At 45.8% G+C, this 27,291-nt stretch overlaps 1 pseudogene; it reads left to right on the forward strand.

The window, feature by feature from the left end:
* The window catches only part of LOC135057113 (oocyte zinc finger protein XlCOF7.1-like), an 88,045-nt pseudogene extending 85,351 nt beyond the window's left edge, over window positions 1-2,694 (forward strand).
* The last annotated feature ends 24,597 nt before the right edge of the window (window positions 2,695-27,291 follow it).

The following is a 27,291-nucleotide window of genomic DNA, read 5'->3' on the forward strand; positions in this document are numbered from 1 at the left end:
TACGGTTATTCTGGCCTTCCTGCAGGCTCGCAAATCAGCATCAGCTCGTATTTTTTACCGTAACTGCCACTCCTACTTTTCAGTGGTGTGCTTGGCACTATAATCCTAGGATTCATAGGATCCATAGACTTCTGGACTTTTTGCACACAGGCCTAGCCATGGGTCTTTGATTTTATTCTCAGAAAGTTCAGGTCTCAGCTTTGTCAGTCTGGTTCCAGAAGAGACTTGCTCCCTTACCAGATGTATGTATCTTCCTCCAGGGGGTACTCCGGATACAGCCTCCATTTATCCCTACGGTGGCTCCTTTTGTCCTTGGTTCTTTGAGCCCGACAATAAACTCCATTTGAACAATTGGAGATGGAGGGCCTCAAATCGTTAACCACAAAGACTTTCTCCTGGCCATAGCTTCAGCCTGAAGAGTCTCTAACTTGGGAGCACTCTCCTGTCACTCCCCCTTTTTGGTATTTCACCAGGATTGAGCAGTCCTCCAGACTAAACAGGGATACCTAACTAAAGCAGTGTTTAATCTCAATATGAACAAACCCATTGTGGTACTGGCCTTTCATGAACCCAGCCTTTCATAAAAGGTAGCCTCTTTGGAAGTGGTCCGTGCGCTCAGGATGGGATGTAGTTATGTGACTGGCGGTCGGGAGACTGTCGGTCACAATTTCCGGCACCTACATCCTGCCCCCTCACTATCCCGACGGTGGGCATGCCGCCCAACAGGGACTATTCCCACCCATAGAGTGGGAATAGAACCTTTGGCGAGCGCAGCAACCCCGCAAGGAGCATCGTTGCACTCGCCCCAACCCCCTCCCCTCACTGCATCGGTATGGTGACCCAACCTCTCAGGATTTACATGCACCGTACTAATTCCATTAGAAATACGGATACCTTATTCATCCTCGTAGATTCCACTAGCGGGGCTGGCCAGCCGCTAAACAGACGTTGGCACGTTGACTCTGCATGACCTTCTCACAGGCTTATACACCGGCAAATCTTCCTGTTCCAAGTACAGTCTCTGCTCATTTTACTTGCTCTGCAGGTCCTTCGTGGGCAGACCGCCATAGTGCGTCTGCTGAACAACTATGCAAGGCTGCTACATGGTCTTCTGCCCACATGTTTCTTCGGTTCTATGCCTTTGATACGTTTGCCTCTCAGGAAGCAGTTTTTTGCCTTGATGACCTCATTTAAGCTCAGGAGCGTACCCTCCCTATTACAACTGCTTTGGGACATCTCCATTGTTATCTTTGTGGAGACCATGGACCCTGAAGAAGAAAATACGAGTTACGATGAAACTTACCTTCGTTAACTCTTTTTTTTCTTTGAGGTCCATGGGATCCACAGGGCACCCACCCTGACCGACCTAGCTTCAATGGGTTACTTTCACGGTCACCAGTTCTTTCTCCTCTGTGAGAGTGTGTTTCCTGTTTGTACTATTCTTCCTTCTCTCTCTTCTCTCCAGCTCCTGCTTTGGACTTGTTTACTAAAACTGAAGTGCCTGAGCATGTGGGTGGGGTATGAGGGGAGATGAGCCCAGTGCATCCTGGGAGTCTCACAAGCTTTGCTGTTTGGTGCCTGATCCTGGTCTCCACCAAACATACCCCTAGGTTATCCCTGTGGTTCCCATGGACCTCGAAGTAAAAGTTAATGAAAGTTTTACCATAACTCTTATTTTCATATTTATTTCCAGCAGATGGAGGCACAAGCTGGAAGACCTCGGAGGGAGATCTCATTTTGTCTCCAGATATTAAAATACAAGATGGCATCACAGAGGACTCTCCAGGAGACATCTCCATTACTCTAAATATACATCCTGTATCTCACAGTGCTGGTATATCATCTCATCCCTCTAATCATGGGCACTGTTCTCCAAATAACTCAAATATTGCTACACATAATGCTGCTCTTACAGATGGTTCAGTCTTTACCTGCTCTGAATGTGGTAAAAGTTTTCTATATCAGTCAGCAGTTATTAGACATCAGAGAAGTCACACAGGTGAGAGGCCATTTCCATGTTCTGAGTGTGGGAAATGTTTTACACGGAAATCATATCTTGTTACACATCAGAGGAGTCACACCGGTGAGAAGCCATATCCATGTTCTGAGTGTGGAAAATGCTTTTCACAGAAATCAGATCTTGTTACACATGAGAGACATCACACTGGTGAGAAACCATTTTCATGTTCTGTGTGTGGTAAATGCTTTACTTGTAAATCAAATTTTGTTAGACATCAGAGAATTCACACAGGTGAGACACCTTATTCATGTTCTGAGTGTGGAAAATGTTTTACAAATAAATCGCCTCTTGTTGCACATCAGAAACATCACACAGGTGAGAGACCATATCCATGTTCTGAGTGTGGGAAGTGTTTTACACAGAAATCACATCTTGTTAACCATCAGAGACATCACACAGGTGAGAAACTATTTCCATGTTCTGAGTGTGGGAAATGTTTTACACAGAAATCAAGTCTTGTTATACATCAGAGAAGTCACACAGGTGAGAAGCCATTTTCATGTTCTGGGTGTGGGAAATGTTTTACACACAAATCAAATCTTGTTATACATCAGAGAAGTCACACAGGTGAGAAGCCATTTTCATGTTCTGTCTGTGGGAAATGTTTTACATGGAAATCAAATTTTGTTACACATCAGAAGTCACACAGGTGAGAGGCCATTTCAATTTTCTGAGTGTGGGCAATGTTTTACACATAAATCACATCTTGTTACACATCAGAGATCACACAAGTGAGACACCTTATTCATGTTCTTAGTGTGGGAAATGTTTTACACAGAAATCTGATTTCTTTAAACGTGAGTGAAGTCATACAGATGTGTAACCATTTACATGTAGTGAGGGCCTAATTTGGGTTTCTATGCAAACCTAATGGTTTGCATGTAAGTCTCCGTCATTGAATGCAGACTTCCTGGACCATGCTGTCTGGATCCGATGGCCAGTCTGAGTAAGCTTTGGTTTGCGTAGACTGACCAAGGTCGCAATGATGATCCAATACTGTTACTACAGAAGCACATAATCTAATGTGATTTATTAATTGCACCACATCTGTGGTTTGTTTTACAATAGATTTGCGAATTGCGGTATGTTGGACGCACTGCTCACTCATCGAAACAGCGGTATTTAGAACACTGCCGCAATATATTGAACAAGATGGAGCCCCTTGTGAGAATACAATGCAGCTAGCTCCCAAGGCGTGCAGAACAGAAGTATTTTTAACGTGGCTGTTTCATTTTCCGGTTGCATAACTATAGCTACGGCCTACACGGTGCCACACATTACGTCCTGTGATGCATGCGACTTTAGATATATACTGCCCTAGGATACCAGCCATCAAATATTTGCAAGCTTGGTACATCTGCCAAGGAATCTTAAGTGCTTCATAAAGGGTTTATTCTGTGCCTTTTCAATATTGTTTGTCCATCATTTGGCACTGGTGACTGTTCATGCCACTGGCGGCCCGGTGGGGCACTAAGGAACACGGGCCAGACCTTTTGCTTCACAAGCAGAAGGGCACTTTTATGCATTTATATGTTTATCATTTTAAGTGATATTAACACTGCTCTTTAAAATAATGGGGGTAATTCAGAGTTGATCGCTCGCTAGGTTTATTTTTGCAGACCTGCGTTCGCATAGTCGTCGCCCAGCGGGGAGTGTATTTTAGCTGTGCAAGTGTGCGATCGCATGTGTAGCAGAGCTGCACAAACTGATTTTGTGCAGTCTCTGAGTTGCCCAGGACTTAATTAGCCGCTGCGATCACTTCAGCCTGTCCGGGACCGGAATTGACGTCAGACACCCACCCTGGAAACGCATGGACACGCCTGCGTTTTTCCAGACACTCCCAGAAAACGGTCAGTTGCCACCCGCAAACGCCTTCTTTCTGTCAATCTCCTTGCGATCGCCCGCACGATCGCTGTTTCTTCGCACCAACCCGCCCCGAAGCCCTGTGCAGTCGTCCGATGTGCCTGCGCATTGCATGCGCAGTTCAGACCTGATCGCAGGCAGTGAGAAAACGCAGCCTAGCGATCAACTCTGAATTATCCCCAATATTTTACTGTTGATTGTCTATGTAATTGATTTGTTTTTTTATTTATTCTATTAAACGGTGTTCTATATGATACATGAGTTGGATTTGTTGAACTATAGAACTACTCATTTTGCTTATAGTGGTCTTATAGAATTTTTCTAAAGGGCAATTGGTTTAACCCTGAGTTAGCAGCCTTCCAGTTTTCAGTAAACACGGATTGGGTGCGCTGTATTCATTCTTTTTGTACAGCTGCTTCCCTGCGTCTGTACAGTACCTTACAGATCGTAACCAGGTCCTCCATTCACCATATACTTTAACTAAAATATCTTGTTACACGTCTCAAAATCCATATAAGGAGAAATAATTGGCATATGGGGATGTCTGGGCGGTATAAGTGTGTCTTGAGCGGAATGTACATAGCACTGATTGGCATGTGGGGATGTCTGGGTGGTATAAGTGTGTGCGAGAGGAATGTACGTAGGACTGGTTGGCATGTGGGGTTGTCTGGGTGGTATAAGCGTCTTGAGCGGAATGTACATAGCACTGATTGGCATGTGGGGATGTCTGGGTGGTATAAGTGTGTGCGAGAGGAATGTACGTAGGACTGGTTGGCATGTGGGGTTGTCTGGGTGGTATAAGCGTCTTGAGCGGAATGTACATAGCACTGATTGGCATGTGGGGATGTCTGGGTGGTATTAGTGTGTCTGAGTAGGACTGAATGGCGTTTGTGGAGCTTTTTAGTACTTGTAAGATGTTAGGGAGTGTTTTATGGCATTTGGAGCAAGTGAGGGGCAATATGGGGGGAATGAGGTGGGGTTGCCTGGGATGTGATTTTTTTTTATTGACTTTAGAAATAAAAGCCTACAGTATGCGGATAATTCAGACTTGATCGTTCATAAAAATTTTTTTGCAGTCCTGTATTCGCATTGTTGCCACCCATAGCGGAGTGTATTTTAGCTGTGCAAGTGTGCGAACGCATGTGTAGCAGAGCTGTACAAACAGATATTGTGCAGTCTCTGCACAGCCCAGGACTTACTCAGCCGCTGCGATCACTTCAGCCTGTCCGGGACTGGAATTGACGTCAGGAACCCTCCCTACAAACGCTTGGACACGCCTGCGTTTTTCCAATCACTCCCTGAATATGGTCAGTTGCCACCCACTAATGCCCTCTTCCTGTCGGTCAGCTTGCGAATGCCTGTGCGATCGCATATTTCGCACCATCCCGTTGCTGTGGACCGACGCACCTGTGCAGTGCGGTGCATACGCAGTTCAGACCTGATCGCAGGCTGTACAAAAACGCAGCCTAGCGATCAGGTCTGAATTTGCCCCTATGTGCGTTCCTTATGGATGTCAGGGTTACACATGGCTTTTAGCCGGATGCCTATCCGAGTTAGGGAATGTAGAAAGTTAATTCTAAAAATTGAGTCATGATAAAGTGTAGGTAAAGCATACACCTGTCAGACATAACGTTATAACCACCTGTAATACAGTATCTCCCTGTTGTGCCGCCATAACAGCTCTGCCACATCCACAAGACCTCTGTAGGTGTTCTGTGGTATCTGGCACCAAGATGTTAGCATCAGATCCTTAAGTTGTGTAAACTGCGAGGTGGGGGCTCCATGGCTCCAGCACATCCCACAGATGCTTGAACAGATTGAGATCTGGCGAGTTTGGAGGCCAGGTCACCACTTTCATCTCTTTATAATGTTCCTCAAACTTTCTGAACAATTTTTGCAGTATGGCGTGGTCCATTATCCTGCTGAGAGGCCAGTGCCATCAGGGAATACCATTGTCATGAAGATGTGATTATATACTGCACCATAATACACAGTATGGAGCTTGTTATGGCATGCCTGTCTACTAAGGGTAAAATGTACTATTAGCGTAGGATTATACAATGAGCTCCTGTGACTGGAAAGGAGCATTGTATGAACTGATTGCACTGACCATGGGGGAAATAATGTGACTAGTGAGATAATGGGAACAGAGACTGGAAGAGGGAAAGTGATACTTGGTGCTGTAAAGCCATGGCCAAAAGTTTTGAGAATGACACAAATCATTTTCACAAAGTCTCCTGCCTCGGTTTTTATGATGGCAATTTGCACATACTCAAGAATGCAATTCATCTGATCACTCTTCATGACAAAGTCCCTCTTTTCCATGACAATGAACTTAATCCCAAAACATTTCCACTGCATTTCAGCCCTGCCACAAAAGTACCAGCTAAAATCATGTCAGTGATTCTCTCGTTAGCACAGGTGAGAGTGTTGATAAGGACCAGGCTGGAGATCACTCTGTCATGCTGATTAAGTTAGAATAACAGTTTGGAAGCTTTAAAAGGAGGGTGGTGCTTTACATCATTGTTCTTCCTCTGTTAACCATGGTTACCTGCAAGGAAATGTGAAGTCATCATTGCTTTAAAAAAAAAAGGGCTTCACAGGCAAGGATATTGCTGCTAGCAAGACTGCACCTAAATCAACCATTTATCAGATCATCAAGAACTTCAAGGAGAGAGGTTCAATAGTTGTGAAGAAGGCTTCAGGGTGCCCAAGAACTTCCGGCAAGCGCCAGGAGCGTCTCCTAAAGTTGATTTAGCTGCAGGATGAGGGCACCACCAGTGCAGAGCTTGCTCAGGAATGGGAGAAGGCAGGTGTGAGTGCATCAGTACGTACAGTGAGGGGAAGACTTTCAGAGGATGTCCTGGTGTCAAGAAGGGCAGCAAAGAAGTCACTTCTTTCCAGGAAAATCATCCGGGACAGACTGATATTCTGCACAAGGTACAGGGATTGGACTGCTGAGGACTGGGGTAAAGTAATTTTCTCTGATGAATCCCCTTTCAGATTGTTTGGGGCATCTGGAAAAATGCTTGTATGGAGAAGGAAAGGTGAGCGCTACCATCTGTCCTGTGACATGCTAGCAGTAAAGCATCCTGCACCATTCATGTGTGGGGTGGCTTCTCAGCCAAAGGAGTGGGTTCACACAATTTTGTCTAATAACACAGCCATGAATAAAGAATGGTACCAAAACATCCTCCAAGAGCAACTTCTCCCAACCGTCCAAGAACTGTTTGATGAGGAATACCGCCTTTTCTCTTACGTCCTAGAGGATGCTGGGGACTCTAAGGACCATGGGGTATAGACGAGCTCCGCAGGAGACATGGGCACTCTAAAAGACTTTAGATGGGTGTGCACTGGCTCCTCCCTCTATGCCCCTCCTCCAGACCTCAGTTAGATCCTGTGCCCAGAGGCGACTGGATGCACTGCAGGGGAGCTCTCCTGAGTTTCTCTGAAAAATACTTTTTGTTAGGTTTTTTTTTATTTTCAGGGAGCACTGCTGGCAACAGGCTCCCTACATCATAGGACTGAGGGGAGAGAAGCAGACCTACTTAAATTATAGGCTCTGCTTCTTAGGCTACTGGACACCATTAGCTCCAGAGGGTCGGAACGCAGGTCTCACCCTCGCCGTTCGTCCCGGAGCTGCCGGCCGTCCTCACAGAGCCGAAAGATAGAAGCTGGGTTAGTATTAAGAAGAAAGAAGACTTCAAAGGCGGCAGAAGACTTCAAGATCTTCACTGAGGTAACGCTGCGCGCCATTGCTCCCACACATACACACACACAGCGGGCACTGTATGGGTGCAGGGCGCAGGGGGGGCGCCCTGGGCAGCAATATAAACCTCAAGGGACACTGGCACATGATGTAGATACTGCGGAGGCAGTATATTGAAACACCCCCCGCCAGTTTAAATATTTTGAGCGGGACCGAAGCCCGCCGGTGAGGGGGCGGAGCTTGGTCCTCCAGCACTAACCAGCTCCATTTTCTCCACAGCACACTGCAGAGAAGCTGGCTCCCCGGACTCTCCCCTGCTGAACACGGTTACAGAGGGCAAGAAAGAGGGGGGGGGGGCACATTTAATTGGCGCAGTGAGTGTATTTATATATATATTTATAAAAGCGCTATACTGACTGGGATTTTTTTCCAGTGTCCGGTGGCGCTGGGTGTGTGCTGGCATACTCTCTCTCTGTTTCTCCAAAAGGGCCTTATTGGGGGACTGTCTCCATATAGATATATCCCTGAGTGTGTGGGGTGTCGGTACGTGTGTATCGGCATGTCTGAAGCGGAATGCTCATCTAAGGAGGTGGAGCAGATGATTGTGGTGTCTCCGTCGGCAACGCCGACACCTGATTGGTTGGATATGTGGAATGTTTTAAATGCAAATGTGTCTTTATTACATAAGAGACTGGACAAAGCAGAGTCCAGGGAAAAATCAGGGAGTCAATCCATGGCTTTGACTGTGTCACAGGGCCCTTCAGGGTCTCAGAAACGTCCCCTGTCCCAAATAGCAGACACTGATACCGAAACGGATTCTGACTCCATGGTCGACTACGATGATGCGAGGTTGCACCCAAGGGTGGCCAAAAGTATTCATTATATGATTGTTGCAATAAAAGATGTTTTGCATATCACAGATGACCCCTCTGTCCCTGACACGAGGGTGCGCATGTTTAAAGAAAAGAAACCTGAGGTAACCTTTCCCCCATCTCATGAGCTGAACGCTTTATTTGAAAAGGCTTGGGAAACTCCAGACAAGAAACTGCAGATTCCCAAGAGAATTCTCATGGCGTACCCTTTCCCCGCGCAGGACAGGGTACGGTGGATATCCTCGCCCAGGGTAGACAAGGCTTTGACGCGCTTGTCCAAAAAGGTGGCACTACCGTCTTCAGACACGGAAGCCCTCAAGGATCCTGCTGATCGCAGACAGGAAACTACCTTAAAATCAATTTATACACATACGGGTGCCTTGCTCAGACTGGCAGTGGCGTTGGCATGGGTTTGTACCGCCGTAGCAGCATGGGCAGATAACTTGTCATCTGACATTGACACCCTTGATAGGGATACCATTTTATTGACCTTGGGTCACATTAAGGATGCAGCTTTATATATGAGAGACGCTGTGAGAGACGTTGGGCTGTTAGGTTCACGAGCCAACACCATGGCAATTTCTGCTAGGCGAGCCCTGTGGACCTGCCAATGGACGGGTGATGCCGACTCGAAGAGACATATGGAAACTTTGCCTTACAAGGGTGAAGTTTTAGTTGGGGAGGGGCTCGCGGACCTGGTTTCCACAGCTACCGTGGGTAAATCTTTTTTGCCTTATGTTCCCCAACAGCAAAAGAAAACACTGCAATATCAGATGCAGTCCTTTTGGTCGCATAAGTCCAGAAGAGGTCGGGGCTCTTCCTTCCTCGCCAGAGGTAAGGGTAGAGGGAAAAGAATGCCGGCTACGGCTAGTTCCCAGGAACAGAAGTCCTCCCCGGCTTCTACTAAATCCACCGCATGACGCTGGGGCTCCACTGAGGGAGTCCGCACCGGTGGGGGCACGTCTTCGACTCTTCAGCCAGGTCTGGGTTCTGTCAGACGTGGATCTTTGGGCGTTGGAAATTGTATCCCAAGGCTACAAACTGGAGTTCGAAGAGGTGCCTCCTCGACGATTTTTCAAGTCGGTTTTGCCAGCTTCTCCCCCAGAGAGGGAAATCGTTTTAGCTGCAATTCAAAAGCTGTCTCAACAGAAAGTGATCATCAATGTTCCCCTACTCCAACAGGGGAAGGGGTACTATTCGACCCTGTTTGTGGTCCCGAAGCCGGATGGCTTGGTCAGACCCATTCTGAATCTAAAATCCCTGAACCTGTACTTGAAAAAGTTCAAGTTCAAGATGGAATTGCTCCGGGCAGTGATCTCCAGCCTGGAAGGGGGGGATTTTATGGTGTCACTAGACATAAAGGATGCGTACCTTCACGTCCCCATATTCCCTCCTCATCAGGCCTACCTGAGATTCGCTGTACAGGACTGTCATTACCAGTTTCAGACGTTGCCGTTTGGGCTTTCCACGGCCCCCAGGATTTTCACCAAGGTAATGGCGGAAATGATGGTGCTTCTGCGCAGGCAGGGAGTCACAATTATCCCGTACTTGGACGATCTCCTGATAAAAGCGAGATCGAGAGATCAATTGCTGAAAAGCGTGTCGCTCTCCCTGAGAGTGCTGCAGCAACACGGTTGGATTCTAAATTTACCAAAGTCACAATTGATTCCCACAACTCGGCTATCATTCTTAGGCATGATTCTGGACACGGAACAAAAGAGGGTTTTTCTCCCGAGGGAAAAAGCCCAGGAACTCCAGAACATGGTCAGAGACCTGCTAAAACCAAAAAGAGTGTCAGTTCATCAATGCACTCGAGTTCTGGGAAAAATGGTGGCGACCTACGAGGCCATCCCCTTCGGCAGGTTCCATGCGAGGACATTTCAGTGGGACCTTCTGGACAAGTGGTCCGGGTCCCACCTTCAAATACATCAGAAGATAAGCCTGTCCCCAAGGGCCAGGGTGTCTCTCCTGTGGTGGCTGCAGAGTGCTCACCTTCTAGAGGGTCGCAGATTCGGCATTCAAGACTGGGTTCTGGTGACCACGGACGTGAGCCTCTGAGGATGGGGAGCAGTCACACAAGGAAGAAATTTTCAGGGACTATGGTCAAGCCAGGAGGCTTGTCTACACATCAACGGGCTGGAATTGAGGGCCATATACAACGGTCTACGACAAGCGGAGAATCTTCTTCGCGACCTACCGGTTCTGATTCAATCAGACAATGTCACAGCCGTGGCTCATGTAAACCGCCAAGGCGGGACAAAGAGCAGAGTGGCAATGGCGGAAGCAACCAGGATTCTTCGCTGGGCAGAAAATCACGTAAGCGCTCTGTCAGCAGTCTTCATTCTGGGAGTGGACAACTGGGAAGCAGACTTCCTCAGCAGACACGATATCCATCCAGGAGAGTGGGGACTTCATCAAGAAGTTTTTGCAGAGATAACAAGTCATTGGGGACTTCCTCAAATAGACATGATGGCGTCACGCCTCAACAAGAAGCTTCGGAGGTACTGTGCCAGGTCAAGAGACCCTCAGGCAGAAGCGGTGGACGCCCTGGTGACACCATGGGTGTTTCAGCCAGTCTATGTGTTCCCTCCTATTCCTCTCATCTCAAAAATATTGAGAATCATAAGACGAAAAAGAGTGCGGACAATACTCATTGTTCCAGATTGGCCTCAAAGGGCCTGGTATTCAGATCTTCAGGAGATGCTCACAGAAGATCTGTGGCCTCTTCCTCTCAGGGAGGACCTGTTGCAGCAGGGCCCCTGCGTATTCCAAGACTTACCGCGGTTACGTTTGACAGCATGGCGGTTGAACACCGAATCCTAGCTGGGAAAGGTATTCCGGAGGAAGTCATCCCTACTCTGATAAAGGCTAGGAAGGAGGTGGCGGCGAAACATTATCACCGTATCTGGAGGAAGTATGTATCTTGTGAGGCCAAGAATGCTCCTACGGAAGATTTCCATCTGGGCCGTTTTCTCCACTTTCTACAGACAGGAGTGGATGTGGGCCTGAAGTTAGGGCCGAAATCTGTACCTTAATGGAGCCTATCTATCTTCTTTCAGAAGGAATTGGCTTCTCTCCCAGAAGTCCAGACTTCTGTAAAGGGAGTGCTGCACATCCAGCCTCCTTTTGTGCCCCCAGTGGCACCATGGGACCTTGACGTAGTGTTACGGTTTCTTAAATCTCACTGGTTTGAGCCTCTACAAACGGTTGAATTGAAATTTCTCACTTGGAAGGTGGTCATGTTATTGGCCTTGGCATCTGCAAGGCGGGTGTCCGAATTGGCGGCCTTGTCTCACAAGAGCCCCTATCTGATTTTCCATGTGGATAGAGCAGAGTTGAGGACTCGTCCTCAATTTTTGCCTAATGTGGTTTCATCTTTTCATATGAACCAACCTATTGTGGTGCCTGTGGCTACGGGTGACTTGGAGGACTCCAAGTCTCTGGATGTATTCAGGGCCTTAAATATGTATGTAGCCAAGACGGCTCGGGTTAGGAAAACAGAAGCCCTATTTGTCCGGTATGCAGCCAACAAAGTTGGCGCTCCTGCTTCGAAGCAGACTATTGCTCGCTGGATCTGTAGCACGATTCAGCAGGCTCATTCTACGGCAGGATTGCTGTTACCAAATTCGGTAAAGGCCCATTCCACTAGGAAGGTGGGCTCTTCTTGGGCGGCTGCCAGAGGCGTCTCGGCTTTACAACTTTGCCGAGCAGCTACTTGGTCGGGTTCAAACACTTTTGCAAAATTCTACAAGTTTGATACCCTGGCTGATGAGGACCTCATGTTTGCTCAATCGGTGCTGCAGAGTCATCCGCACTCTCCCGCCCGGTCTGGAGCTTTGGTATAATCCCCATGGTCCTTACGGAGTCCCCAGCATCCTCTAGGACGTAAGAGAAAATAAGATTTTAAACCTACGTCCCAGTGCGGACGTATTTTCTGCAAGACTTGTATATAGTTATTGCTTACATAAGGGTTATGTTACAGTTAAGATCAGTCTTTGGCTGATGCTGTTTTGTTCTTACTGTTAACTGGTTGCGTATGTTCCAGGTTATACGGTGTGGATGGTGTGGGCTGGTATGAATCTTGCCCTTAGATTAACAAAAATCCTTTCCTCGTACTGTCAGTCTCCTCTGGGCACAGTTCTCTAACTGAGGTCTGGAGGAGGGGCATAGAGGGAGGAGCCAGTGCACACCCATCTAAAGTCTTTTAGAGTTCCCATGTCTCCTGCGGAGCCCGTCTATACCCCATGGTCCTTACGGAGTCCCCAGCATCCTCTACGGACTAGGAGAAAAAGATTTACCGGTAGGTTTAAAATCTTATTTTCCAGTATGATGGAGCACCTTGCCAAAAGGCAAAAGTGATAACTAAGTTGCTTAGGGAACAAAACATTGACATTTTGGGTCCATGGCCAAAATCTCCAGACCTTAATCCCATTGAGAACTTGTGGTTAATTCTCAAGAGGCGGGTGGACAAACAAAAACCCACAAAGTCTGACACACTCCAAGCACTGATTAGGCAAGAATGGGTGGCCATCAGTCAGTATGTGGGCCAGAAGTTGATTGACAGCATGCCAGGGCGAATTGCAGAGGTCTCGAAAAAGAAGGGTCAACACTGCAAATATTGACTCTTTGCATAAAGTTAATGTAACAGTTAATAAAAGCCATTGACACTTATGAAATGCTTGTAATGTTACTTCAGTATACCATAGTAACATCTGACAAAAAGGTCTAAAAACACTGAAGTAACAAACTGTGAAAACAAATACTTGTGTCATTCTCAAAACTTTTGGCCAAGGCTGTATATGGTGTTTTGTGGCTGTATAGGGCTTCATTTTTGCAGCTGCTTAATAATTAAATGAAAACTGGTTTACTTGGTCACTTAATTTGAAATACTAGGATTAGAGCAGAAAATGTATCCTGAGGAATGTGCACATCTTTACTGAAACGCGCCACCTTCCCCTGAGTTGTCCACATTATTGCAGCAATTGTTTTATTGTGTACAAAGTTCTTCCTCTAATATCAGGATCTATCATCACCGGCTTCAGCGTTACTGAGTAATTTGGCCCAGAGTAATAGCTGTGTATAACACCTAATCCAGCTGTCTCTGCTACCGGTGTACATGTAATACAGAGGCAGCATCACTGAGTAACCTGCACCAGAGTAATAGCTGTGTATAACACCTAATCCAACCGTCTCTGCTACCGGTGTACATGTAATACAGACTCAGCATCACTGAGTAACCTGCACCAGAGTAATAGCTGTGTATAACACCTAATCCAGCCGTCTCTGCTACCGGTGTACATGTAATACAGACGCAGCATCACTGAGTAACCTGCACCAGAGTAATAGCTGTGTATAACACCTAATCCAGCCGTCTCTGCTACCAGTGTATATGTAATACAGACGCAGCATCACTGAGTAACCTGCACCAGAGTAATAGCTGTGTATAACACCTAATCCAGCCGTCTCTGCTACCGGTGTACATGTAATACAGATGCAGCATCACTGAGTAACCTGCGCCAGAGTAATAGCTGTGTATAACACCTAATCCAGCCATCTCTGCTACCGGTGTACATGTAATACAGACGCAGCATCACGGTGAGACTACCTGCACATTACATCAGATGAGCAGTCACATGTTCTGTATGACAGCAGCACGGCTGTGTCTTTCCATATGATCCGGCAATTTAGGCACATTCTGTACCCCAGATACCATGATGTCATCCCATTACCTAAGAGCCCCCCGATGTTATGTGTCTCCTGTACCCTCTTACCTGCTGATAGCTGTCATCAGTCACTGACTATTTGTTATAATCAATATGTAAAGTGGTTTCTTGTGATAAATTGATGGTAAAGGATCTGTGAGTGAGTGTATGTCATTGGTGCTCAGGGAAACACTAATCAATCACCACACCCAGCGCCCTGACCAGTGTTATACTGTGTAAGTTCTATTCCATAACAAGTTACATAAATATTATGCAATATATATATATATAATAGGAGAGTACAATGTATAATAATAAAAAAGTAATAAGATATAAGAATGGCGTGTACAATAATAAATCTGCCATAAAATACACATTATCAGTAAATACTGTGTGACGCAGAATACTGAGTAGTAGCATATGGAGGAGGCGATCACACTTTGGGCTGAGTCTCCGTCTCATACACTGCCAGTGTGTGTAAATTAGTGATTGGTGACAGCGTGTGTATGTAAATCACGAGTCTCGGGACTGATCGTGCCGCACAGACTCTGGCATGTAATGTGTGTCCCTGGGAGGGGGCTACGCAGATGCGCGGAGATGTTCCGTGTTACAGGCGTGTTATGGGAATGTCACAGGAGTGATTGGGGCTCAGTCATGTAATTATATACATCAGGGGCCAAACTCTGATGGAGATTCTGCACCTACAGTACCAAGTCCTGGGGGCTGAGTCCGCAGCTGCTCACAGTGGATGTCACAGCCCTTGTGTCGTCAGATGCTTGTATGCCAGGGCTGATACCAGCAGGAGCATAAAGCCACGGACGCGAGAAGACGCTAAGTCAGCCGCAGCAGCACATGACTCTCAATCCGCCCCTCTCATGCAGGAAACACATGAGCCCGGGGAAAGACAGAACAGATTACAGAGGAGGAGGTGAAACATGAAAACAGTAAACACGTGAAAATACAGTCTGCAAGAACAGATGTAGTCACATTAAAATAACACACACAATGGCAGTAATGGAACAGCTCAGGGTGGGCGTCCAGTGTCCTCTATGGAATCAGAGAAAGGGATTTATCGGTAAGTACCAAAATCCTGTTTTTTTCCTTCATCCACTAGGGGGCACTGGATGCTTATGACAGTGGGGACATCCCAGAGCTCTCATTACGGGCGGGAGAGTGCTGAGACACCTGCAACACAGAGCGGCCAAACTGAGATTTAGGAGCCTCAAAGGTATCAAATCTGTGGAATCTGACAAAAGCATTTTGGCTCGACCAGGTAGCCGCGCAACACCGTTGCACTGCAGAAACACCCCAGTCAGCTGCCCAAATGGGTCCGACAGAACGCGTGGAGTGTGCTAAAATAGAAGCTGGCGGATCAAGAAAAGAAACCACATCGGCCTGTCATATAGCCAGCTGAATCCAGTAAGCCAGGGTCTGTTTTGATGCAGGCCAACCTGGCGTAGCCGCATTGAAGAGGATAAAGATTCAGATTCTTTCCACGTAGATGCTCAAGGCCTGCACCACATCCAAGATAAAACAAAAACCACGGATGGGCTGGGTTATATGAAAAGCAGAGACTACCTTCAGCAAGAAAGTCAATTTTAGTATGGAGCCCCTATCCACATTGGAAAATCAGATAGGGGGTTTAAGTCAGCCATTTCCAAAGGTTCAAAAAGGGATGACTGGAAAAAAGAGAGGACCAAATTTAGGTCTCAAGGAGCAGTAGGAGGAACAACAGGAGGCTGAAGATGAACCAACCCTTTGGGAAAGGTCTGCACATCTGGTATTAATGCCAGATGTTTGTAAAAAAAAGTTGAAAGGGCAGAGATCTGTACCATCAAGGATCCCAACTGCAATCCTGCCAAAAATCCAGTTTGAATATAAAGGAGAAGACGGGACAATTTAAAAGATGTGGTAGAAATTGCTCACCTCTCGCACCTCTCCACATATGACTTCCAAATGTGATAGTAATGTGCAGAAGTCCCCTATTTCTGTGCCCTTATCGCAGATTCACCAGGTCGGGTATACCTTTTTTTAGAAGTGACCTCTCAACAGCCACGCCATTAAACGTAGATGCGTAAGTCTGGATTGACAAATGGACCTTGTTGTAGCAGGTCCTACTGTAGAGGTATAGGCCATGGGTCATCTGCGAGAAGAAGCCACAGATCGGAGTACCACGCCCTGCATGGCTAGTCTGGAGGTGTCAGGATGACAGTGGTTTTCTTGTACTTTATGCGCTTGAGAATTCTGGGTAGAAGAGTGAAGGGCGGAAACAGGTATACTAGGTGGAACAGCCAAGGAGCCATCAATGCATCCATTGCCTCTGTCCCCGGATCCCTCATCCCAGAATAGTGCCAAGGGAGCTGGTTGTTGCGTTTAGACACAATGAAGTCTATCTGTGGCTGACCCTATCGACGGACAAGTTGTTGGAAGACTTGATTGATCACCCACTCCCCCGGGTGCAGATCCTGACAATTTAGGTAATCCACCCCCAATTGTCTACTCTAGGGATTAAAACAGCTGAGATTGCCGTGGGGTACTTTTCAGCCCAGAGGAGGATGCGACTTGCTTCCCGCATGGTTCTTCTGCTTTGAGCTCCATCCTGTCTGTTTGTCACATCGTTGCCTGACCGGACTTGAATTACTTAACCTATAAGAAGGGGAAATGACAGATGAAGGGCATTGTATATGGTCCTGAGTTCCAGGACATTGATCAGCAGGGCTGACTCTTCCCTGGAAATGACTGTTCATGGTAACAGCCCCCAGTCCCTCAGGCTGGCATCCGTTGTGAGAAGAACCCAGTTCCACGCTCCGAAACGACATTCCTCCAGCAGGTGAGAGGTCTGCAACCACAAAAGAAGCAAAAGTTGCGTATTGGGTGCTAGCCAAACTATATGATGTAATTGCAAATGTGACCTTGTCCATTGTGAGAGAAGGTCCAGTTTGGAAAATCCTTGAATTAAACCAACTGTACTGGATGGCTTCGAATGCAGCTACCATATTTCCTAGAAGACTGATGCAAAGATGCACTGAAATCCATTGAGGTTGTGGGACCAACCGAACTAGGTATTGTATTGTCAGAAAAGGCTGTTACCAGTCCATGGTAACAGCCTTTTCTAGTAGAAGGAAAATCTGTTGTAGTACCGTATCGAAGCCCACCCCTAGAAACTGAGGCCTCTGAAATGGTTCTAGGTGTGACTGAGAAGTTTACGATCCATCTGTGCTGTAAGAGAACTTGATGGCTTAAGGCAATATCCACAAGTAACTGTACCTTCAACTGGGCCTTTTATTAGGAGATCGTCTAGGTAAGGAATGATAGTTACCCCCTGGACCCATAGATGGGTCATCATGACCGCAATCACCTTCATGAAGACTCGGTGCAGATGAGAAGCCGAATGGTAAGGCTTGAAACTGATAGTGCAAATCCCTTATCGCAAATCTAAGGAACACCTGGTGAGGAGTCTAGATCAGGATGATGCTAGGAATTCCTCTGACAACAGCCCTGCAACTACCAAATGGAGTGACTCCATCTTTAACTTGAAGACCCTCAGAAATGGATTCAGGGATTTTGAATTCAGAATCGTCGGGGGGGGGGGGGGGGGTGCTGTCAAAAGTTTGATTGCTCCTGTAAGATTACTCTCTTGTATTTGGAAGCTAGTGAAGTGGAGGTGAAGAGATGATAAGGGGGTTGGTCCCGGAAAATAGGATTTTAAATACCTACTCTGTACGGGAGACTGGGAACCCATTTTGTACCATGGGGTATAGATGGGTCCTCTAGGAGCCATGGGCACTTTAAGAAGTTTAACTACATGTGCTGGCTCCTCCCTCTCTGCCCCTCCTACCCGACTCAGTCTAGGAAACTGCCCGAGGAAACGGACATACTTCGAGAGATAAACAAAGTGGTGAGATTTCTAACCAGCACATTCATAACAAGAGGAAAGCCATGCTAACCACAACTTGAAAACAGGAACAGCTGAACCAAACAACAGTTAAACAAATAACTGAGCAGGAAGAATGCAGCACCGGGTGGGCACCCAGTCTCCCCTACGGACTACGAGAAAATAATTTACCAGTAGGTATTTAAAATCCTATTTTCTCTTACATCCTAGGGGAGACTGTGAACCCATTTAGTACCATGGGGATGTACCAAAGCGAGTGGGAGAGTGTGGAGATTCCTTCAGAACTGATTTATTAAACTGAAGGTCCTCAGAGGCCAAAGTATTGAACTTGTAAAATTTAGCAAACGTGTTCGAACCTGACCAAGTGGCCACTCAGCAGAGCTGTAAAGCTGAGTTACCCCAGGCAGCCGCCCAGGCAGAACCCACCGACCTAGTAGAGTGGGCCTGTACAGATTTTGGACATGGCAAACCTGCCATGGAATAAGCATGCTGGATAGTCAGCCTGATCTAGCGTGCAATTGTCTGCTTTGAAGCCCTTTAAGCCCCGTACACATGTGGAGAAATCCCCAGAGACGTGTGCTGAGCGATCTATCACAGACCGCTCAGCACACATCTTTCCCCCGCTCAGCGTGATGTTACACTTCTTGCATGTAAATAGCTGCTGAGAGGCTTTGGATGAGGCGCCTTTGCCTGCCATTTTCACGCTGTCACATAGAAAAGTACAGGATGCTTTTTTATATATATATATATATATATATATATATATATATAGAGAGTAAAGCACTGTAGAGAGAAAGCAATAGGGAGGCGAGAAAGAATCACACCTGTCCTATTTTGATTTTATATATATATATATATATATATAAACTGGAGGGTATAGGCGGCACTCAGAGTCTGACACACAGAGTTTAAAGACAAGCCATGTGTGTTTAATATCGACGTTTCGGGGGTCGAACCCCCTTCTTCAGGACACAGCAAACAAGTGAATAAAACAAATAAAACAACTTAAATACCTTACCAGCCTGGGCCCCGTCATCCCCCGCCTCGTCCGCGTTGTCCGGCACCTGGAGTTCGCGCTTCCGGTCACGTGTAGCGCCCGTCTGCCGGAAGTCGCGTCATCCCGCGACACGGACCCGCTTCTGACGTGGCTGTGGACAGCAGGGAGCAGGTTGCCATGGGAACGGCACCTAGCCACGGCTGTACGCCGTGCTCCGTCACCTGGCAACAATAAACAAATGTATAATGACAAAAAACCTCTATTGCCCAGTGATATAAAAGCACAAACATTTAAGACACACTAGAAATATAGTGTGATAGACTTCTAAGTGAATCTAAAAATCTAAAAATCATGTGTTAAAATTTCACATACAAGTTAAACATTACAACCTAGTGAACAGTGCAATCAATACAAAGCATACATCGGCTCTCGCCTAATGTATTAAAAGATCATTATTAATCAATGATATAAATCATTATTATGATTTATTATACTTATATTGGGAGGGCCAAGTGTCAATGAAATTTTTTTCTAAATATCCTATATTTATGGCTGATGCAGCCCTAATGCTGGGTCATAGAATTGAAATCTCAATGAATATGTATGCCCAGGTATTAGATATAGCTAGCTTTGGGGATCATACTTAGACCAATATTATCTACTTAGTGAGAGTAATGGGTACACAGACCTCTGTTCCTGTGTTAAATTTACAAAAAACATTGTAAGTTTAGCTGTTCATTTAGGCCTCTAGGATGGATAGTATCTAATTTATAAATCCATCTAGCCTCTAATTGTAATAATCTGGATGCTCGATCTCCTCCTCTAGGTGTTTCCTGGATTTGATCGACTATTTTGTATCTAACCGATGCCAAACTGTGTTTTTTTTGCACGAAGTGTCGTGCAACTGGTTGGTCACTTTTACCAGTGTTCAGGGCAGCCCGGATTGCTGATCTATGCTGGGCCATCCTTTCCTTAAAATGACATTGGGTCTTACCTACATAATATAGGCTACATGGGCAGATTAACACATAGATGACAAAAGAAGAACTACAGGTAAGGGGCCATGCGATCCTGATTTTTTTACCTGTGTGTGGGTGCGTGATGAACTCTCCTGTAAGCATATAACTACAGGTAGTGCACCCTAAACATTTAAAGCATCCGGCTCTGCGACTCAAAAAGTGAGTAGCCACCGGTCTGGTGTTAAAGCTAGTGACATCATTTTTGACGACAAGGTCCTTAATATTAGCGCTTCGTGTATAGCACGGCATAATGCTGCTAAGTTTAAGGGAAGGCAAATTAGGGTCAGTGGTGATGATAGGCCACATTTGTTTAATGCGTTTGCTGTTTTTTTCACTGGTGGTGTTAAATTCATTAACCCATGTGACCTTCTCTTTTGTGGGTTTAATCCTGTCGTTAAAGAGTAATTCAGTTCTGTCTAAGGCCATGACCTTATCACGGGCCTGTTGCAGAATATTCTTGGGATATCCCCTCTGGGAGAACTTTTCTGACATTTTATCTAACTGACCAATCAAGTCACTGGGGTCGCTGGTAATTCTCCGCACCCGAAGAAATTGAGAGAATGGGAGACCTCTAACCAGAGATTTAGGGTGAAAGCTGTCGTACCGCAACAGAGTGTTGCGGTCCGTGGGTTTGCTATATAGCGAGGTTTGTATCTCACCCTGTTGGAAATTAATCTTAATATCTAAGAAACAGATTTCATGAGGATGTACAGTGAGGGTGAGCTTAACAGGGCTGTCTGTGTGGTTGTGTTCTTCAATAAGGGTAATGAGAGCCTGGTGTTCATGGGTCCAGAACAACAATAGATCGTCTATATAACGATAATATAGCAGAATGTGTTCTGTAATGGATACTTTTGTAAAAAATAAATTCCGTTCAATCTCCCACATATAGGCATTAGCTAATGATGGAGCTACAGCCGACCCCATCGCACACCCTGTTCTTTGGTTAAAAAACCGGCCATTAAACAAAAAATAATTGTGCGTTAACGTAAATTCTAATAATGATATAAACAAATCAATATCTGGTCCTGTGTATAATGTGTTATGCGTGATGAGACGCCTAACGGCAACTAAACCAGCTTGATGCGGGATACAGGTATATAAGCTGGCTACATCTAGTGTAGCCAACGAGGTACCCTCTGGTACAGACCGCATTGACATTAATTTTTTTATTAGCATGTTGGAATCTTTAAGATGCGTAAACGTAGCCTGTATACAAGGCTGAAGGTAGACATCTAAAAAGATGGCCACTGCTTCACACAGCGAGCCTCTGGCAGAAATTATAGGTCTGCCCGGAGGTTGCTGTGCGTTTTTGTGTAACTTAGGTGTAATGTAAAAAATAGGTATGACTGGATGTGTGCATGTGAGCTTCTGGTATATTTCTTGTGTGATGAGCCCATCTAGGTGTGCTGTGGTCAAAATCTCATCCAATTCAGCCTTGTATTCCATGGTGGGGTCAGACTTCAGCAGACTATATGTGTCAGTGTCTGACAAAAGCCGATCGCATTCTGCTATATATTTGTCAGTGTCCATGACCACAATCCCTCCCCCTTTGTCCGCTCCCCTGATGATTATGTCCTGTCGTTTCTGTAGAGATTTGAGCGCTGTCACTTCATCAGTGGTAAGATTTTTATGGACCGGGGGGGGCGGATCATCTTGCAATTTATCCATCATACGTGTAAAGGTTTTGATAGATGGGTTTGCTGATATTGGGTCAAATTTGGAAGAGGTACCCAACTTGCGGATCTGAGGTGGTAAACTCGTGCTGGCTGCTGACGGAAGAGGTTTATGAAAGTGTTCTCTGAGCTTTAATGTTCTATTAAATTTGTAGGTCTCCACTTTCCATTTAAATTTGTCCGGGGTTTTGGTAGGGACATAGGATAGTCCTTTAGATAGCACTGCCATTTCTGCTGTAGTTAATGTGGCGGTTGATAAATTGAATATTAGGTCCGAGTCGATTTGGGGGGTCTGCCGCCCCGTTTGCCGCCTCGACTGGCCGCCCCTGCGGGTTGGTGTTTTTTTCGTCCGGACGTGATTGCCCGGGTCATGGCCCCTAAAGGGACTCCTTGTGTTGAACTCTTATTAATTGAAGCTGTGGTTTCTTCCGTCTCGCTAGCTGACGTGCTGTATTGGATGGTCTGTGTCCGCTGTCGGCGTGGCCCCATCGTTCTCCTTTGTGGAGTGGCCTGTGTTTGGTTAGACAACCATGTATATACGCGGTGTTGTTCATAATCCGCTTGAACTTTCTTGAGCTTGTCTTTTTTAAATTTGATGAGTTCAATTCTATAGGCCTCTGTTTGGTTTTTCAACTTATCCAGCCAATTTGTTGAGGTATCTCCAGAGAGGGTGTTGAGATGTTGTTCCTCAAAAGATTTTAGTTTATCCCTCGTGACATTTACTTCTCGGGTGGACTCCTCGATGACTAGAAGCATCAAATCCATCGCACACTTGTTAAGGACCGAAATCCATCGTTTACAAAAATTTGTATTGTGGCGTCCGATGGTGGGGGAATTTTGTACACGAAACCCCCTGGGGATTTGTTTGTTTCTGTAGTAGTCAGAAAGAGTCCGGCCGTGGTAGGTGAAATCTATTTCTCTTTTTTTCAATTTGTACAATTCTCTGTATAATTCTTCATTAGTGGAGCCTGGCCCATCTTCAAAAGCAGGTTCTTTAAGCAAAATATTTTCAGCCTTTAAGTCAGAAAAGCTTAGGGTCTCATATGTATCGCATTGTAAAACATAGGACAAAGCGTCTCCTGGATCAACATCCATTGTAGACATGATGGAGGGAGTATATTGTGTGCTGGCCCCCACTGGTTAGAGCCGAGGTGCGTATGCAACTTACTGGTGCTGTCGGGGAAAGTGCCAGTGCTCAACTGTGCTTCAGTGTAAAGTGCAGTTAGTGCAAAAAAGTGCAAAGGTTCCCCGCTGTGCTCAGGAAATAGCTGAAGTCCTGGATGGACAAGGTAAATATTGCAGGTGCCTTGGATGAGAATGGGTCCACTGGCTTCAACTTGGGACCCACTATACAGATTCCATGGATGCAACCCGGCACTCTGCTATCCCCGTTGGGGTATTCGCTCCGGTGCCCTCCTCGGGGTGTGCAGCCCCAATACAAACTGGAGGGTATAGGCGGCACTCAGAGTCTGACACACAGAGTTTAAAGACAAGCCATGTGTGTTTAATATCGATCAAATCCAGGAAACACCTAGAGGAGGAGATCGAGCATCCAGATTATTACAATTAGAGGCTAGATGGATTTATAAATTAGATACTATCCATCCTAGAGGCCTAAATGAACAGCTAAACTTACAATGTTTTTTGTAAATTTAACACAGGAACAGAGGTCTGTGTACCCATTACTCTCACTAAGTAGATAATATTGGTCTAAGTATGATCCCCAAAGCTAGCTATATCTAATACCTGGGCATACATATTCATTGAGATTTCAATTCTATGACCCAGCATTAGGGCTGCATCAGCCATAAATATAGGATATTTAGAAAAAAATTTCATTGACACTTGGCCCTCCCAATATAAGTATAATAAATCATAATAATGATTTATATCATTGATTAATAATGATCTTTTAATACATTAGGCGAGAGCCGATGTATGCTTTGTATTGATTGCACTGTTCACTAGGTTGTAATGTTTAACTTGTATGTGAAATTTTAACACATGATTTTTAGATTTTTAGATTCACTTAGAAGTCTATCACACTATATTTCTAGTGTGTCTTAAATGTTTGTGCTTTTATATCACTGGGCAATAGAGGTTTTTTGTCATTATACATTTGTTTATTGTTGCCAGGTGACGGAGCACGGCGTACAGCCGTGGCTAGGTGCCGTTCCCATGGCAACCTGCTCCCTGCTGTCCACAGCCACGTCAGAAGCGGGTCCGTGTCGCGGGATGACGCGACTTCCGGCAGACGGGCGCTACACGTGACCGGAAGCGCGAACTCCAGGTGCCGGACAACGCGGACGAGGCGGGGGATGACGGGGCCCAGGCTGGTAAGGTATTTAAGTTGTTTTATTTGTTTTATTCACTTGTTTGCTGTGTCCTGAAGAAGGGGGTTCGACCCCCGTAACGTCGATATTAAACACACATGGCTTGTCTTTAAACTCTGTGTGTCAGACTCTGAGTGCCGCCTATACCCTCCAGTTTGTATTGGGGCTGCACACCCCGAGGAGGGCACCGGAGCGAATACCCCAACGGGGATAGCAGAGTGCCGGGTTGCATCCATGGAATCTATATAGTGGGTCCCAAGTTGAAGCCAGTGGACCCATTCTCATCCAAGGCACCTGCAATATTTACCTTGTCCATCCAGGACTTCAGCTATTTCCTGAGCACAGCGGGGAACCTTTGCACTTTTTTGCACTAACTGCACTTTACACTGAAGCACAGTTGAGCACTGGCACTTTCCCCGACAGCACCAGTAAGTTGCATACGCACCTCGGCTCTAACCAGTGGGGGCCAGCACACAATATACTCCCTCCATCATGTCTACAATGGATGTTGATCCAGGAGACGCTTTGTCCTATGTTTTACAATGCGATACATATGAGACCCTAAGCTTTTCTGACTTAGAGGCTGAAAATATTTTGCTTAAAGAACCTGCTTTTGAAGATGGGCCAGGCTCCACTAATGAAGAATTATACAGAGAATTGTACAAATTGAAAAAAAGAGAAATAGATTTCACCTACCACGGCCGGACTCTTTCTGACTACTACAGAAACAAACAAATCCCCAGGGGGTTTCGTGTACAAAATTCCCCCACCATCGGACGCCACAATACAAATTTTTGTAAACGATGGATTTCGGTCCTTAACAAGTGTGCGATGGATTTGATGCTTCTAGTCATCGAGGAGTCCACCCGAGAAGTAAATGTCACGAGGGATAAACTAAAATCTTTTGAGGAACAACATCTCAACACCCTCTCTGGAGATACCTCAACAAATTGGCTGGATAAGTTGAAAAACCAAACAGAGGCCTATAGAATTGAACTCATCAAATTTAAAAAAGACAAGCTCAAGAAAGTTCAAGCGGATTATGAACAACACCGCGTATATACATGGTTGTCTAACCAAACACAGGCCACTCCACAAAGGAGAACGATGGGGCCACGCCGACAGCGGACACAGACCATCCAATACAGCACGTCAGCTAGCGAGACGGAAGAAACCACAGCTTCAATTAATAAGAGTTCAACACAAGGAGTCCCTTTAGGGGCCATGACCCGGGCAATCACGTCCGGACGAAAAAAACACCAACCCGCAGGGGCGGCCAGTCGAGGCGGCAAACGGGGCGGCAGACCCCCCAAATCGACTCGGACCTAATATTCAATTTATCAACCGCCACATTAACTACAGCAGAAATGGCAGTGCTATCTAAAGGACTATCCTATGTCCCTACCAAAACCCCGGACAAATTTAAATGGAAAGTGGAGACCTACAAATTTAATAGAACATTAAAGCTCAGAGAACACTTTCATAAACCTCTTCCGTCAGCAGCCAGCACGAGTTTACCACCTCAGATCCGCAAGTTGGGTACCTCTTCCAAATTTGACCCAATATCAGCAAACCCATCTATCAAAACCTTTACACGTATGATGGATAAATTGCAAGATGATCCGCCCCCCCCCCGGTCCATAAAAATCTTACCACTGATGAAGTGACAGCGCTCAAATCTCTACAGAAACGACAGGACATAATCATCAGGGGAGCGGACAAAGGGGGAGGGATTGTGGTCATGGACACTGACAAATATATAGCAGAATGCGATCGGCTTTTGTCAGACACTGACACATATAGTCTGCTGAAGTCTGACCCCACCATGGAATACAAGGCTGAATTGGATGAGATTTTGACCACAGCACACCTAGATGGGCTCATCACACAAGAAATATACCAGAAGCTCACATGCACACATCCAGTCATACCTATTTTTTACATTACACCTAAGTTACACAAAAACGCACAGCAACCTCCGGGCAGACCTATAATTTCTGCCAGAGGCTCGCTGTGTGAAGCAGTGGCCATCTTTTTAGATGTCTACCTTCAGCCTTGTATACAGGCTACGTTTACGCATCTTAAAGATTCCAACATGCTAATAAAAAAATTAATGTCAATGCGGTCTGTACCAGAGGGTACCTCGTTGGCTACACTAGATGTAGCCAGCTTATATACCTGTATCCCGCATCAAGCTGGTTTAGTTGCCGTTAGGCGTCTCATCACGCATAACACATTATACACAGGACCAGATATTGATTTGTTTATATCATTATTAGAATTTACGTTAACGCACAATTATTTTTTGTTTAATGGCCGGTTTTTTAACCAAAGAACAGGGTGTGCGATGGGGTCGGCTGTAGCTCCATCATTAGCTAATGCCTATATGTGGGAGATTGAACGGAATTTATTTTTTACAAAAGTATCCATTACAGAACACATTCTGCTATATTATCGTTATATAGACGATCTATTGTTGTTCTGGACCCATGAACCCCAGGCTCTCATTACCCTTATTGAAGAACACAACCACACAGACAGCCCTGTTAAGCTCACCCTCACTGTACATCCTCATGAAATCTGTTTCTTAGATATTAAGATTAATTTCCAACAGGGTGAGATACAAACCTCGCTATATAGCAAACCCACGGACCGCAACACTCTGTTGCGGTACGACAGCTTTCACCCTAAATCTCTGGTTAGAGGTCTCCCATTCTCTCAATTTCTTCGGGTGCGGAGAATTACCAGCGACCCCAGTGACTTGATTGGTCAGTTAGATAAAATGTCAGAAAAGTTCTCCCAGAGGGGATATCCCAAGAATATTCTGCAACAGGCCCGTGATAAGGTCATGGCCTTAGACAGAACTGAATTACTCTTTAACGACAGGATTAAACCCACAAAAGAGAAGGTCACATGGGTTAATGAATTTAACACCACCAGTGAAAAAAACAGCAAACGCATTAAACAAATGTGGCCTATCATCACCACTGACCCTAATTTGCCTTCCCTTAAACTTAGCAGCATTATGCCGTGCTATACACGAAGCGCTAATATTAAGGACCTTGTCGTCAAAAATGATGTCACTAGCTTTAACACCAGACCGGTGGCTACTCACTTTTTGAGTCGCAGAGCCGGATGCTTTAAATGTTTAGGGTGCACTACCTGTAGTTATATGCTTACAGGAGAGTTCATCACGCACCCACAC

The sequence above is a fragment of the Pseudophryne corroboree genome, chromosome 3 (genome assembly GCF_028390025.1).
Source record: "Pseudophryne corroboree isolate aPseCor3 chromosome 3, aPseCor3.hap2, whole genome shotgun sequence".
In the NCBI taxonomy this organism is placed as follows: domain Eukaryota; kingdom Metazoa; phylum Chordata; class Amphibia; order Anura; family Myobatrachidae; genus Pseudophryne; species Pseudophryne corroboree.